We start from the raw sequence: 14,987 nt of genomic DNA, 5'->3' as shown, positions 1-14,987 counted from the left end.
TATAAATGATAATGGTCAGGGTTGGTGTATAAATGATGGGGGTCAGGGTTGGTGTATAAATGATGGTGGTCAGGGTTGGTGTATAAATGATGATGGTCAGGGTTGGTGTATAAATGATGGGGTTCAGGGCTGGTGTATAAATGAAGATGGTCAGGGTTGGTGTATAAATGATGGGGGTCAGGGTTGGTGTATAAATGATGGGGGTCAGGGTTGGTGTATAAATAATGATGCTCAGGGTTGGTGTATAAATGATGGTGGTCAGGGTTGGTGTATAAATGATGGTGGTCAGGGTTGGTGTATAAATGAAGATGGTCAGGTTTGGTGTATAAATAATGGTGGTCAGGGTTGGTGTATAAATGATGGGGGTCAGGGTTGGTGTATAAATGATGGTGGTCAGGGTTGGTGTATAAATGGTGATGTCAGGGTTGGTGTATAAATGATGGGGTCAGGGTTGGTGTATAAATGATGGTGGTCAGGGTTGGTGTATAAATGATGATGGTCAGGGTTGGTGTATAAATGATGGGGGTCAGGGTTGGTGTATAAATGACGGTGTTCAGGGTTGGTGTATAAATGATGGTGTTCAGGGTTTGTGTATAAATGATGGTGGTCAGGGTTGGTGTGTAAATGATGGGGGTCAGGGTTGGTGTATAAATGATGGGGGTCAGGGTTGGTGTATAAATGATGGGGGTCAGGGTTGGTGTATAAATGATGGGGGTCAGGGTTGGTGTATAAATGATGGGGGTCAGGATTGGTGTATAAATGATGGTGGTCAGGGTTGGTGTATAAATGATGATGGTCAGGGTTGGTGTATAAATGATGGGGGTCAGGGTTGGTGTATAAATGACGGTGTTCAGGGTTGGTGTATAAATGATGGTGTTCAGGGTTTGTGTATAAATGATGGTGGTCAGGGTTGGTGTATAAATGATGGGGGTCAGGGTTGGTGTATAAATGATGGGGGTCAGGGTTGGTGTATAAATGATGGGGGTCAGGGTTGGTGTATAAATGATGGGGGTCAGTATTGGTATACACAGTGCCTTGCAAAAGTATTCACCCCCTTGGCATTTTTGTGTTTTTTGCCTCACAACCTGGAATTACCGTGGATTGTTTGTTTTGCATAATTTAATTTACAGAACACGCCCACAACTTTGAAGATGTTATTTTTTTATTGTGAAGCAAACAACAAATAGGACAAAATAACAGAAAAAGTAATTGTGCATAACTATTCACCCCCCCTAAAGTCGATACTTTGTAGAGCCGCCTTTTGCGGCTATCACAGCTCCAAGTCACTTTGGAGAAGTCTCTATGAGCTTGCCACATCTTACCACTGGGATTTTTGCCCATTCCTCCTTGCAAATCTGCTCCAGCTCCTTCAAGTTGGATGGTTTGTGCTCATGAACAGCAATCTTTAAGTCTGACCACAGATTTTCTATTGGATTGAGGTCTGGGCTTTGACTAGGCCATTCCAACACATTTACATGTTTCCCATTAAACCACTCAAGTGTTGCCTTAGCAGTATGTTTGGGATCATTGTCCTGCTGGAAGGTGAACCTCCATCCTAGCCTCAAATCACACACAGAAGGGTACAAGTTTTGCTCAAGAATATCCCTGTATTTAGCACCATCCATCTTTCCCTCAACTCTGACCAGTTTCCCAGTCCCAACTGCTGAAAAACATCCCCACAGCATGATGCTGCCACCATCATGTTTCACGGTTGGGGTGGTGTTCTTTGGGTGATGTGATGTGTTGGGTTTGCACCAGACATAGTGTTTTCTTTGATGGCCAAAAAGTTCAATCTTAGTCTCGTCAGACCAGAGCACCTTCTTCCATACATTTTGGGAGTCTCCCACATGCCTTTTCGCAAACTCAAAACGTGCCATTTTGTTTTTTGCTGAAAGTAATGTCTTTCTTCTGGCCACTCTGCCATAAAGCCCAACTCTATGGAGCATACGGCTTATTGTCGTCCTATGTACAGATACTCCAGTCTCTGCTGTGGAACTCTGCAGCTCCTCCAGGGTTACCTTAGGTCTCTGTTCTGCCTCTCTGATTAATGCCCTAATTGCCCGGTCCGTGAGTTTTGGTGTGCGGCCGTCTCTTGGCAAGTTTGCTGTTGTGCCATGTTTTTTCCATTTGGTTATGATAGATTTGATGGTGCTCCTAGGGATCATCAAAGATTTGGATATTTTTTTTATAACCTAACCCTGACTTGTACTTCTCACCAACATTGTCCCTTACTTGTTTGGAGAGTTCCTTGGTCTTCATGGCAGTGTTTGGTTAGTGGTGCCTCTTGCTTAGGTGTTGCAGCCTCTGGGGCCTTTCCAAATGGTGTGTCTATGTAATGACAGATCATGTGACACTTAGATTGCACAAAGGTGGACATCATTTCACTAATTATGTGACTTCTGAAGGTAATTGGTTGCACCAGAGCTTTTTATGGGCTTCATAACAAAGGGGCTGAATACATACGCACCTGTCAATTATCAGTTTTTTATTTCTGAAAAATAGTTTTATGTTTATATTTTTCTAATTTTACTTCACCAACTTAGACTATTGTGTTCTGATCCATCACATATAATTCAGATTAAAAAAACATTGAACTAAAGGCTGTAATGTAACAAAATAGGTAAAAAGCCAAGGGGGTGAATACTTTTGCAAGGCACTGTAAATTATGGTGATAATAGTTGCTGGAGGGCCTGGTGATGGTCACAATGACTATAATAGATAATCTGGTTCATGATGGCTGAAGGAGGTAATGGTCGGATTGATCGGAGGCAATTTTATCTACATAACTGTATCAGCGGTATGAAGATTTACAGTATCTCACAGTATCTCACAAAAGTGAGTACACCCCTCACATTTTTGTACATATCACCATGGTCGACCAAAGAAGTTGAGTGCACGTGCTCAGCATCATATCCAGAGGTTGTCTTTGGGAAATAGATGTATGAGTGCTGCCAGCATTGCTGCAGAGGTTGTAGGGGTGTGGGGTCAGCCTGTCAGTGCTCAGACCATACGCACACTGCATCAAATTGGTCTGCATGGCTGTCGTCCCAGAAGGAAGCCTCTTCTAAAGATGATGCACAAGAAAGCCCGCAAACAGTTTGCTGAAGACAAGCAGACTAAGGACATGGATTACTGGAACCATGTCCTGTGGCCTGATGAGACCAAGATAAACTTTGGTTCAGATGGTGACAAGCGTGTGTGGCGGTAACCATGTGAGGAGTACAAAGACAAGTGTGTCTTGCCTACAGTCAAGCATGGTGGTGGGAGTGTCATGGTCTGGGGCTCTGGGGCTTCTTGAGTGCTGCCAGCACTGGGGAGCTACAGTCCATTGAGGGAACCATGAATGCCAACATGTACTGTGATATACTGAAGCAGAGCATGATCCCCTCCCTTCAGAGACTGGACCGCAGGGCAGTATTCCAACATGATAACGACCCCAAGCACACCTCCAAGACGACCACTGCCTTGCTAAAGAAGCTGAGGGTAAAGGTGATGGACTGGCCAAGCATGTCTCCAGACCTAAACCCTATTGATCATCTGTGGGACATCCTCAAACGGAAGGTGAAGGAGCGGAAGGTCTCTAACATCCACCAGCTCCGTGATGTCGTCATGGAGGAGGGGAAGAGGACTCCAGTGACAACCTGTGAAGCTCTGGTGAACTCCATGCCCAAGAGGGTTAAGGCAGTGCTGGGAAATAATGGTGGCCACACAAAATATTGACACTTTGGGCCCAATTTGGAGATTTTCACTTAGGGGTGTACTGACTTTTGTTGCCAGCGGTTTAGACATTAATGGCTATGTGTTGAGTTATTTTGAGGGGACAGCAAATTTACACTGTTATACAAGCTGTACACTCACAACTTTACATTGTAGCAAAGTGTCATTTCTTCAGTGTTGTCACATGAAAAGATAGAAAGAAAATATTTACAAAAATGTAACTGAGGGGTGTACTTATTTTTTTCAGATACTGTATATAATGACCGGTGATCGAAGATCAGTTCAATGTTTTTCTCTGTAATTTACCAGGTCCCGAGGCTCCGAGTAACCAATCACAGCATGTTACACAGGAACCCCCATTATCCTCTCTGATTCTAATAGAGAACCTCCAGGACAAATACACTTCAGAGATGTTAAACCTCCTGGTGGAGAATGTAAGTGGCATGAACGGGGACACTGACTTCCAGGTGGAGAGAATTCCAGAGAAACAATGTGCAGTCATCACCTTCACATGTGATATCGGTGAGAACCAACCCCAACCGTTGGAAACCATAGCTTGGCACTGCATGTTATTATTGAGCTTATGATCTTCCAAAACCCCCAGATCCTTCTCCACCACGGATTCCCCCAGTTGTACTCCCCCTAGTATGTATGATGCATATTCTTAGACCACAAGTGCAGAACTTTACATTTCTCAACATTAAACCTCATTTGCCACTTAGTCACCCAATTAGACAGAGCATTGAGGTCAGCTTGTAAATTGGAGGCATCCTGTAAGGACCTTATTCCACTGCATAGCTTGGTGTCATCTGCAAAGACAGAAATGTTACTTTTGATCCCAGACCCAATATCATTTATAAAGATATTAAAAAGTAAGGGTCCCAGCACTGAACCTTTGGGTACACCACTGATAACCCTAGACCATTCAAAGTAAGAATCATTTACCACTACTCTCTGAATTCTGTCTTTTAGCCATTTTTCTATTAATTTACAAATTGATATTTCCAAGCCTGTAGACTTTACCTTACACATGAGCCGTGTGTGCAGAACTGTGTCAAACGCTTTTGCAAAGTCCAAGTATACCACATCCACAGCCACCCCTCTGTCCAAGTATACCACATCCACGGCCACCCCTCTGTCCAAGTATACAGGTCCACAGCCACCCCTCTGACCAAATGGGTGGACACCCTGCCACTGGTCAAAGGCAGCAGAAAGGTCTAGTAGTATGATTATGGAGTAGTGGCCGTTGGTTTTAGCAGTTAGTAGGTCATTAGTGAATTTTAGTAGGGAAGGTTCAGTGAAACATTGTGGGTGGAAGCTGGACTGTAGGGGATCGACAAGGTTATTATCAGTTAGGTAGCAGCTCATAAGGTTGTGGACAAAGTTTTCAGGAAGCTTGGAGGAAAACCGAAACAGAGAGATGGGTCTTACATTGTTCAAGCAGGTAAGGACCAGTGAGGGCTTTTATGTACAGTATGGGAGTAATAAGTGCATGTTGAGAGGGGAGGGAAAGGTGGAGCAGGAGAGACTGAGGATGTGGTTTAGGGAACAGGAAGGGGGGTCGTAGTAGTTGTGAGAAGACAGGGTCCAGGGGACAGGTGGGTGGTTAGATATCAAAGAAATTCTGGACAGCCGCACCGTTCCACTTTGCTGTGACCTGTATTTTGGATGACACCTTATTGAATAAAGGCAAATATCTTTGGAGTGCGACTGTCCAGTATTTCTTTGATGTCTAACTGCCATAGCATTGCCAGCACCTGGACTTCTAGACTGAAGGAGATGCCTTTTACCTTGATCTGACCCACCTGGAGCGGTGATACTCTCTCTCGACAGGTGGGTGGTGAGGACATTATACCCAGTATATGTCCTGTTACAATTCTGCTGCCACAATCATTTAAATAGTTAGCTTTTTGTTTTTCCCAGACATTTTGAGGTTTGTTGAAAAATTTTCAAGAAACTCCAGAGTCCAGCTATTGAAAATGACAGCAAAGCCTCTGGAAGAAACTAGATTGATCAGAGTTGAAGGTCTCCCCCCCAACACCTCTGAGGAGTACATCGGACTGTATTTTGAAAACCCGAAGCATGGCGTTCCTGAAAGTATGGAAGACACGTTGGCCATTCCAGATGAGGGCGCCGCACTGGTTACATTCTCCACTGTAGAAGGTATGTTGGGCGTCATACTGGACAGCACCGGGTACTCTGATTACAGAACCGCACACATACCAGGGTGGAGATAATCTGATGTTCTGCATCCTCTGTATAGTATTGCCAAATACTGGATAGTAACATTCCTTTTTACCCCTGGGCAAACTGAGCATCCAAAACGGCTGTATACAGCACTGATAATGTTCCAGGCTTGTTGGCCATCATAAGTGCACAGTGGCAGCTGTTGGTTTATTTTTTGGGGGGGTTGGCAAACAACAACCATCACCAGGTAAAACACAGTAAAGCCTTCTTAAAGCTGACACAATGTATTGTACATATCTCACTACCATTACAGATCCAAAATTGCTCTAGATTCCTATGAAGAGCAGTCCTGTTTTTCTGAGGTGAAAGCAAAAAATGAAACATATTTACAATAACTTCTGATGGGGTTGTAGTATACATATTTTCCAATTCAACATTTCATGATCGAATTGAAAACATTTTTACCTAAAAGTGACACTAAAGGTTCGAATATTTAAAAAAAAAAATAACAAACATGTCATACTTACCTCTAGACATGTGCACTCTGAAATATTTTGTTTCGGAATTTAGTTTTCGTCCGAAAAATAAATGTATTTAGTTACTCCCGAAATTCGTTTTTATTTATTTTGTTTCGATAAAAAATGCATTTGTCTGAAAATCCGAAATAATTAAGGTTGAATCTGTCATTGAAGGCTTATGGTGTCTGTCGAATGTTCTAAGAAGATTCAACGGAGAAGCTAAACTGTACGACGTCGCGATTGAACATTTCCGGTCGAATGTTCTGCCTACAAGCTATAGTAGAATTCTAATGTATGACACTAGTAATATTTATATTTATTAATTATTATTACTAGTCAAACAACATTAGAATTCTTCTATAGCCTATGGGCGGAGCATTTGACCATAAATGTCCGCTCGCGGCGACTGCTTCGTCAAATCTTCACGTAGAATCTTTTCTCTCTATGTCGAATAATCTTGGACTAATAGAGTTAGGTTAGGCACATTCGACCTTTTTTGCTATTGTCTCTATAATGTCGAATCTTTTCTCTCTATGTAGAATAATCTTGGACTAATAGAGCTAAGGTTCGACCACAGGTTTGATGGACACAGATTACTATTGTCAGCGTCATGTCGAATCTTCTATCCATATCGAATTGTTGACGCAACGAAAACGAAAATAAAGCATTTGTTTATGTCGGATCTTTCATAGGATGCATTAAGGTGAAAAAACATGAACCTTTACAACCCCTTTAATTACAATCATAATTTGAATGGACTTCAAAGATCCTAGCAAGCACAAATATAATGAGCCTGAAGAAAATACTCCCAAATTTAGACATGTAGCACCCTCTAGTGGTGTAGGTTGTCTTAGAGTAGGCAAATTTAGTTTAGCTCAGGGCTAAGCCTGAGATGTGAATCTGGGTCAGGGTTCAGTGACTCAGGGCTGGATGACTCATCTGGCAGCTCTCGCTGGCACTTCCCCCCGGGTCCGGAGGTTAGTAGAATCTTCTAGAACTAGAGGGTGGGAGTAAGGAGGGGCTGCCATGCATGTTTATGAGGCCTCAGGCCAGTAGGCTGGCAGAGGGCAGAGCTTACCTCATAAATAGACATGAGCCATGCCAGCAGAGGCAGTCGGGTGGAAGATGGAGATTCAGCGCAAAGGTAACTATTGATGGTCCTCTGGGATGCCCCCTAGTCTGGGGGGTGATTTTGGGCCAGGGGCTTGGGTGCTGAAAGATTCCTTTTACAACACAGAGGAGAAAGTCTTCCTGGAGGCACGGGAGCAAGAGAGAACAGAGTGAGTAGCACTGTGGGGACTGCAAAGAGGGTAGACTGACACATGTAATCAGTCTCCCTTGAAGACAACGGTGGGCTTAAGTCTTCAGGACTTTCCCTAGAGATCTCTTGAGGCTTAAAGCCTCATCCGTATGTGTAGAATCAACAGATACAGAGTCGAAAGGTTTGATATTTTTTGTATAGAGGCTTTTAAAAAATCATTTTCTTGCAAATAGTTGTATGTCTTTAATTAGATCAAAGGTGTCAGAGTTTTCAGTAGTGCAGAATCCGAGGCCCTTGCCAAGAAGAGCTTAGGATAATTGATAATCAGAAAGATATTAATAACACTGAGAGTATCTACTTCATCAGTGTTAGGTTGACCTAAATTTGTATTGGTTAGGTATTGTGTCTTTGTTCGTGTATCGAAAAATCCCCATCTTGGAATCTAATACCAATAGGGGAGTCATGAATAGGAGAGACACTTGTGCCTAAAGAGATGTTAGAGCTGTCACCAGAATGCCCATAAGGGCGAACAACAGAGCCACCTCGAGTGTTACCTTTCCCAGAATGAAGGACAGATCCAAGAGAAGATGGAATAGATGGTTGTTGTATTGGTGTAGAATCCACCATGCGTTTCTTTTGCATTACATCCTCCTGTGAATGGGATCGTTTGGTCTTTTGTGACCTCCTGCCATTATATTGCGATTTCTGTGAAACAGAAACTACAGAGGAATTACTGGTTGAGTTATGCAATTGACCTTTTTTGTGTAAAATCACTATTGGTGTTGTTGAATCTATTGCCCTGGTGCCATTTATAGGCCTTCCTCTCATGGAATGCCCTCTTGTCTCTCCAAAATTTCTTCTCTTTAACTATTAGGGTATCACGAGTAAAGACATCTAAATGATTTTTCACTTTGTCTTCCTGTTCCTTAAAATTAGCTGCATTTGTAAGGTGCTGCAATTTATTGTAGATTAAGTCCATATCTTTTTCTAGATTAATTATCCGTTTACGATATTTTTCATTAAGAAGTTGCATCATATTAGCTGTGCATTTTTGAAGGTTGCTCTCCCATTTCTGTTTGAAAATGGGATCAACCTCTTCCAGAGTGGGAAAAATTTGTATTCTAAGACCATATGGGTTGATATCCTCCCTTAGGTATCTCTCGAAACTTTCAGTGTGCCAAAACAACGCTGCCTTCTTTTCAACTATTCTCCCAAGTTGGGAAAAAAATGAGAAGACTTCTGACTGAGATGCCTCCTTTGTGTCATGCTTGCTATAGCAACTGGCCATAAGGGCCTCCCACTCCTGACCCTGAAACACGATCCCAACGAAAATTGCTGTCCAAATGATAGGTGCACACAAATTCTTTTTAAAACAAACAATTCACAATTATTAAGTAAAAAGTAGATTTTAACAGTATTTACTAGAAAGAAAAAGATATGTCTCGGTGGGGCAGCGGGTGACGGCCACGAGCGGGGTCCTCCATGCGTCTCCTGCCGTCTTCATCTCCCGTCCTCTCCTCCTGATAGGCATCCAATATCCGCGCCTATCGTTTCAGCAAATCAGGTGACGGGTAACATTATGGAAGCACCGCCACTGATAAACACATGCACACTCACATACATACATATGCACACACATTGTCAGAGAGGTTACCTGGTTGGGCGCTGGTGCGCGCCGGGGTGCGTTGGTGTGCGCGTTCCTGTGCGTGCTGGGGCGCGTGTTCCTGGGGCACTGGTGGCGTGTCTAGTCTGGCCGGCCATGGAGTGTGGGGTGGCGCCCCGGCGCACGCGCGACCGCCTATGGGCGTTACTGCATGTGTGCCTGGCGGTGCTGGTGTGCGCGCCGGTGTTCGGGGGCGCGCTCGGGCACGTGCGGGTGCGTGGGCGTCTGGGCGTATCAGCGCACGCACGAGCGCGGCGTTTGGCGCCAATCAGCCTATTTAGGTCTGCTTCAATCCCTGATCGGTGCTGCCTGATCAACAGCTCTGTGCCAAAGTTTCGTGATCCTCTCTGTGTTTCCGTATCTCTGAAGTTCTGATCTGTTACGACCTGGCTTGCCTTTTGGACCTCCTTGACTGCTGCCTGAACCTGACCCCGGCTTGTTTGACCCCGCTTTTGCCTGCTCCTTTGTACTTCTGCTGCCAGCCCGTTGCCAACCTCTGCCTGTGTGTGACCAGCCTAGTAAGCTCCTGCTCAGCATCAGTTCCAGTGTTCCTGAGTTCTACCTGCTGCTCGGGAGACCAGCTCTCTTCAGGATCCATATACTAGGCTCTCATACCACTCCGTACTTGCGAGCTTCCTGTCTGCTCTATCAGGGGCCCCGAGTCGGATACGTAAGGGAGCCTACCCTCTGCCCAAGCGGACTCACCGGTCTGGTAAGTGTGGGACCTGACACACATGCATGCATACATACATACATATGCACACACACATGCGTACATACACATACATACATGCACACACACCAGTGTTGCCAACCGCCCGTTAATTTACGGGCAGCCCGTAAATTTCAGACCATTTATAGGCCGCCCGTAAATGCCCGTTACAGGCAGCCGTGCCCGTTAAAAAGGTGTCTGTGTGTCAACTGCGCAACTGCGCATGCGCCGTTCCAAAGCCTGCAGGACCTGGGAGAACTCTCACACAAGTCTGCACATGTCTCTGACCCCCTGTACTATATCCTCACATGTCTCTGACCCCTGTACCATGTCCGCACAGCCTCTGGCACCCTCCTGTACCATGTAAATGGAGAAATATGTTTTTTGACATTTGTTTAACCTAAACATATTGCTAATAGCACTAGCTACATGTTTATAGTTTAAATATTGATATTTGCACTGTTTAGCACTGAAAACTTGCATTTTGGGTAGTTTTTTCCAGTGCCAGTAAAAAATGTGGCTCTGCCAGTACATTTCATGATGTTTGTCAGTAAAAAATTGGTACATAGAAAAGTAAAGGGGTCCCTCAAGGGACCCCTGCAGCAAGGTGATCTCAGCGACCCCTATAATTCCACCACTAAATATAACCAGAAAAGTGAAAGAGTGCGCAACATATATAAATCAAATAATCAGGTGAGTAAAAAAGGGACAACCAGATTGAAGATCATCTGCAACGGCTCTAGATGCTTTCCCCAAGAGGGGTGAATTGTTATGGTATTCCTCTGCATAATACCATCCCACAGACATTCAAATATTCTCACATAAAAACACAGGAACAGACATTCTAATAGTGTAAACCCTTCTTATTGGATTTATTTAAAATTAAAAATGCACTTACATCAAAGTAGTACATTTAGCGCCATTCAGCATACTCCTCGCACCTCCGGGAACGTGATGACATCAGTATGCAACTCCACCCTACGCGTTTCATCACTCGTGACATATCATTGTATCTGCTCCCATGTTTTAATATGACCACCTGTGATGCTATGCAAATAGCCACCATTAGGATTCTCGCCTCTTGGGGAGAGCATCTAGAGCCGTTTCAGATGATCTTCTATTTGGTTGTCCCTTTTGAGCTCTTTGTGACCTGCCTTTAAGTAGAGGGTCATCTGCAGCTGGTAAGTTTGCATTTCTTCCATTGAGGTGAGGGTTTTAAGCACCATATTTTCAAATTCTGGTGATGTACATCTACTATGTGATCCCATGAGCACTTAAGAAGAGGATTCTTTATTCACTTGGACTTTTTTTTACTCACCTGATTACATTCGATCCATATATGTTGAACACTCTTTTACTTATGTGGATATAATACATGTATGTTGATTATCAATTTAAGTTTGTACTTGACATTTGATATTTTATTTTTAGCGCAGCTCAGTTTGTGGTTTGTGATTGTTAGTTAAATTGCAACTATAAAAATTATTCTTCATGTTCCAGCAATGAGATTCTGCTGACCCGTTTCTTCCTCTGTTCTGTGCAGCTGCTAAGAAAGTTCTGGGGAAGAAGCATCAGTTTAGTAAGACAGAAGTATTTGTTTATCCGTATTATCCCGAACAGGATATCGTGCTTTATGGAGACCAAAGACCACAAATACGAACACCAGAGCCCCTCACCTTCCCAGTAAGTCCGTACATTCTGGAATTCATCCTCAGTAATGACCAGCTCAAAGACAACATGGAAAAAACAATGGGGACTCATACATGTGAGATCAAATGGCCAGATCTACTCTGCCCCAACCCCCTTATCACATTGTGCTTCCCTAAGGCCCAGTCTACTGATCTCAGAACTTTGGTGAAGCTTGTCACAACATGGAAAGACAAGGTCCATCTGGAGTTCCCACGTCTCATATCAAAGTACAAAATCAAAGAATATAAAATGGATCAGTCGGTCTGGGATGCTGTTAAAGAACATGCCAGCAGCTCCACATATAACGGAGTGCTTATCAAACCTGAGTTGGGTTCAGGTAAAGTTTTCCTGGTGGGATTGTTGGAGGACGTTACCAGGATTGATCCCATATTCAGACAACTGGTAGAGGAAACCACCAAACAGGTGGAAAGAAAGAGCCAAAGTATGACTGAGACCTTACCCATGTCTCCAGCCCTCTATCAGATTATGTGTAACAGTGGCCTGCAGAAGAAGATCCTGGACCAAGTTCCAGAGCTAAAGATGGACTATGATGTGCCAAGAAAGGAGATCCAGCTATCTGGACTGAGAGATGAAGTGCTCACCGCAAAATGTGAGATACTCAGCTTACAAAATCAACTGAAAACCAAATCCACCCAGATAAATCCACATCTCGCCCAGTTCCCGATGTCCACTGATAACGAGGTACGTTCCTGTCTGCTCTCTGTAAGTAAAAGTGGTTGTAAACCTCAGATATGGAATATGAACATAGCATATCCCTCTATAGTGTGTATGTGTCTCAATCCAGAGCACTAAGGTGGAGATTTGCCAAAACTGGAGAGTGCAACATCTGGTGCAGCTCTGCATAGTAGCCAATCAGCTTCTAACTTTGGCTTGTTCAATTAAGCTTTGGCAATAAAACCTGGAAGCCGAATGGGTTCTATGCCAAGCTACACCAGATTTTACAAAATCTGTCTGACGCCCCATCCCTCTGCTATCAGCATGAGTCACTTCTGACAAGTTTTCCTGACACCAAGAGATAAAAAGGTGACAGGGGAGGAACCTACAGCAGAGTGACAGCCTCTTCGCTGGTCCTATGTGTAGGGGGAATAGATGTCTTTTCCCTCCAATCAGCTCTCCAGAGTGTAATTCCAGCTGAACCCTCAGACAAGCTGAATAAATTCAGCACTTTAAATAGATGTAGAGAAGAGAAGACTGCAGATAAACACATACAACTTTTATGTAGGAGTATTTGTTTCATCTCTGTGAATCACCTGAGGCCAGTCACCTTACTGGGTATATGTGAGGGTTTACATCCGCTTTAACATAATTCATGGGAAGGCTGGAATAGTATTGAGGGGGGGGGTGAATTAGATTATAATGGGGCAGACAGGTCAGACCTGGGTCAGTCCCTATTGGTGGGTGGAATGGGGAAAGATGGAGGGAGGGCTATGGCAGGTGATAAGAAGGTTCCCATGTTACAAACAACCAATGGAAATTGTACTATTTGTACTAAAATAAAAAATATGCAAAATATGTGTGCAAAATGTGACAATGGATTCACCAATGCCAGAAGTCTGCCAAACAAAATAGGTGAGTTGGAAGCTCTGGTGCACAAGGAGAACTATGATCTAATTGGTATTGCTGAATCTTGGCTCCATTCTTCTCATGACTGGGCTATTAATATTCCTGGCTATGCTGCCTTTTGGAAAGACAGAGTAAAACGGAGGGGTGGTGGTGGCTGTCTCTATGTGAGATATGATCTCAAAGCGAGTGTGAAAGAAAACCTAGCTGATGCAGGGTGTGATGAGGCGGAAGCATTATGGGTGGAACTGTACATGTGTGTGCGTACTACAAAGGTTATCATTGGAGTTTGTTATAGACCTCCCAGTGTTAGTGAGGAGGTGGAGACTCAGCTCCTTGCACAGATGGAAAGGGCTGCAAGTGCTGGGACAGTGATAATAATGGGGGATGGTAACTACCCAGAAATTGACTGGAGTGATGGCACTGCTGGGACAGTTAAAGGGCAAAAATGTATAAACCTATTACAAGACAATTTTATGGTCCAGTGTATTGAGGCCCCAACTAGGAATGATGCTCTGCTGGACCTGGTAATCTCAAACCATGCAGTGCTTATTACCAATTTTCATATAAAGGAACATCTGGGTAGCAGTGATCATAACATGATTTCATTTGATGTTAGCTGTACCTGTAAGCAACAAACGCAAACGGGTAAGATAAAAACACTTGACTTCAAGAGAGCAAATTTTCCAAGGATGAGGGCTGCTCTCCAAGATTTAGACTGGGAGGGAATATTGGCATCAATGGACACAGAACAGAAATGGGAATTCTTCAAAGTGACTGTTTGTGAACTCACTGCAAAGTATATTCCCATGGGCAATAAGTTTAAAAGGCTAAAAATAAAACATATGTGGCTAACGGCCAAAGTTAAAAAAAAGTTATAAATAATAAGAAAAAGAGCTTTTACAAAAATATAAAAATGAAGGAATGCTATCGTCGTTTAAATGTTATAAAGAATATAACAGAATATGTAAAAAGGAAATCAAGGACACAAAAATTTAAAACGAATGACAGATTGCAAAAGATAGTAGGACAAACCCCCAAAAATTCTTCAAATATATTAAAGTGTTACTAAACCCACGACAGTAAAATCTGTCTGTATATACAGTAAAGCATACTTGTTATACTCACTGTGGAACCTAAGGGATTAATCCTCTGCATTGTGTAAAAAAGCTGTTTAATCCTGACTTCTCAAAAAAAACAAGAGAAGTAGCCCTGGGACTTTAGATGAGGTGAAAGAGGTTTGGCCAATGTTCACAGCGAACACTGAGACAAAATCAATTTATTTGTTTCAAAATGTAAATGTAATGTGAATGTAACGGAGCGGCAACAACAACAATATATAAAGATTTATTACAAATGTTATACATCAATGAGCAACAATAAAACTTGAAAGTTGTTGGGTCAGTAAATACACGCACACAGTAAGAAAATAAAATGTACATACATATGGACAGGGAAGTATGTAAACATAGTGCAGACATCAATAATACCCAGCATGTACCGGCATAAAGCAAGCATCAATAAAGCCCTATGCATTTCATGAGACCCTGCTCGCTTCTTCAGGGGCGGATGCATGAATGTTGTATCTGCAATGTAAGTGATAAAATCAATAGATGTATGTTGTTGATAAATGGGGGCAGGAGGAATGATTGGCAAGAG

At 43.2% G+C, this 14,987-nt stretch overlaps 1 pseudogene; it reads left to right on the top strand.

Moving 5' to 3' along the window:
• LOC141148096 (protein mono-ADP-ribosyltransferase PARP14-like) overlaps nt 1-14,987 on the top strand; it is a 92,210-nt pseudogene that overhangs the window by 18,712 nt on the left and 58,511 nt on the right.

Source organism: Aquarana catesbeiana, linkage group LG06 (genome assembly GCF_042186555.1).
Source record: "Aquarana catesbeiana isolate 2022-GZ linkage group LG06, ASM4218655v1, whole genome shotgun sequence".
NCBI classification, from domain to species: domain Eukaryota; kingdom Metazoa; phylum Chordata; class Amphibia; order Anura; family Ranidae; genus Aquarana; species Aquarana catesbeiana.
This window is presented reverse-complemented; position numbering and strand designations above follow the sequence as displayed.